The sequence below is a fragment of the Schistocerca gregaria genome, unplaced genomic scaffold, assembly GCF_023897955.1.
Source record: "Schistocerca gregaria isolate iqSchGreg1 unplaced genomic scaffold, iqSchGreg1.2 ptg000407l, whole genome shotgun sequence".
In the NCBI taxonomy this organism is placed as follows: Eukaryota; Metazoa; Arthropoda; class Insecta; order Orthoptera; family Acrididae; genus Schistocerca; species Schistocerca gregaria.
Window position 1 is genome coordinate 1,315,477 of NW_026061844.1, and position 2,390 is coordinate 1,317,866.

Sequence of the window (2,390 nt, forward strand, 5' to 3'; positions counted from 1 at the left end):
ATTGGAGGGCAGCGTGCAGGGTAAAAATCGTAGAGGGAGACCAAGAGATGAATACACTAAGCAGATTCAGAAGGATGTAGGTTGCAGTAGGTACTGGGAGATGAAGCAGCTTTCACAGGATAGAGTAGCATGGAGAGCTGCATCACACCAGTCTCAGGACTGAAGACAACAACAACACCATCGAAAGATATAGTCAAAAATATGGCGGTACGAAAATTCAGAAATTCTCAACAGCATCCACATAGCAAAACTCGATTGTTTTGGTAGCGCAATTCCGCAACAATAAATAAAACTTGTTGAAATTAATAATTCAATGAAACATTAATGGCCGGCCATTGTGGACGAGCTGTTCTAGGCACTTCAGTCTCGAACCGCGCGACCGCTACGGGCGTGTGTGTGTGTGTGTGTGTGTGTGATGTCCTTAGGTTAGTTAGAACTACTTAAACCTAAGTTCTAAGGGACTGACGACCTCAGATGTTAAGTCCCATTTCTTTGAAAGATTAATGGCATACGTGACACACGACGCACAGGATTATCCAGGATAAATAACTCAGACCAGCAGTTTGGGTTCAGCACTGAATCAATGGTCTGAAAAACCATGGACGGACAACAGATCATGCTGTCGATCGACAGTGTTACTGGAAGACGAGGCACTTTAGAGAGGAAGAATGACAAGGCAGAGAATGTTTAAAAATTAGATAAATGCTCACCATTAAATCTAATAGTCCACTCATATAATCGCGCTAGCTGCCATTAAAATTAATCTGCAATTGGCATACAGTTAAAATTTTTTGAACCTAGTGCTGTTAAAAGCATTCATGTTAACACTTATTTTGATCCATGTACGTATTTTTTGAGACATCCATTGTACGAGGACGTACAGAAAAGTAATGTTGACATGTTTTGAGTGAAAAGTCACAAAGATTTTTAAATAAAACAAACTTCATGAACATTCTGCATCGGTATTCTTCACGTCAATAAATTTAGTTTTCAACACACTCACCCTCGGAACCAGCACAATTTCCCCAACTAGATACTATTTTGTTGACACCGTCACAGTATATTGTTTGACTATGTTAACAGAGCCACAACCTTACCTCTGCTTGCACCGCTTGAAATAATTGAAGTGCTCGAAGGTTTTCTTAGTTTTGCACATAGACGAAAATCGAGACTGTGTGTAGGATGATCGACGGCAGTGAACCAAGGACGTCGGCTTGCTGCAGATGCCGCAGCGATCGTGTGTAGTTTGGCACTGCCGTGCTCAAGGAGAGAGTGCTCCACATGCGGACGAAGTCTTCGAATTCGTGCTTTTAGTGTTGTGAGCTCTTTCTCACTCCCAACGTAGTCACGTCACACACCGCTATCTAACGCGGTACGAAGCAGAGGGCTGCAGATATCCATAGTAAAGATGTAGAATGTTACTGACTTCAAATAAAACAGACCGAGTCATTATCTTCTCAGCACGCCGTCGTGTTATAAGCACAAAAATCAAAAAAATTGTTTCCGAGCAAAGTATGCTGTATTTTTAAGTGAAGATCTTTGTAAGGTACATCTGTGGTAAACGTTATGCTTGTGATATATGGTGACAATTCGTATTTATATTTACAATGGAAAGAGATTGACCAGTGGCCAACAGACAACTAAAACGCAAGTTGCTAGATGGATATTAACTGCAATAGTGCTCACGCTGCCACGGTAAGTAGGTGTTTTGGTTTCGCGATACATGTCGCCGTTTAACTGCCGCTCGTGGCGATACATTAAAGAGTGCTCTATCTTATTGTCAAAGAGCCAGTACCCAGATTCAATCTAAAGAAATAAAGACGCGAATTCTGTGCGCCACATTTTCAGATGTCCCTCAAACGGTTCCAAAACTAGTTAACTCGAATTAAAAAAAATTCAAAAAGGGAGTTGTGTCAGTTTTCCACATTTATGTTCAGTATACATTCACAGGCAGTTGAACAGTGGTTCCCAGCCTTTCTTAGGCCGTTGCTCCTGAGTGCCATCAGACATTTGCCAGTACCCCCTGTCCCCCCCCCCCCCCCCCCGTCCCTGAGGTCTGTGGCCTTCCCTCCCCCTCCCCCACATTATCACTAACTTTGGCACATAAATAAACTGTACAGTGATCAACTTTTCTAGGAACACTTTCATTTTTAAAATCATGAGAGGTGGAGGGTATTGTGTAGGGGGGAAGGTGATATTAGACTGAATGACGAAGGAATTCGTGATGCATTTCAAGGGCTAGCCACAATTACTTCTCAGATAAGAAAGCTAACTATCCAAAATAAGGATAAACACTTGTTCCAAACGCTTCTCTTGCTCAACCACTCTACAGTACGGTACTTGCTTGATCTGCACGTTGCAACCTCAATTAAAATCAACCGAGCAAAAAT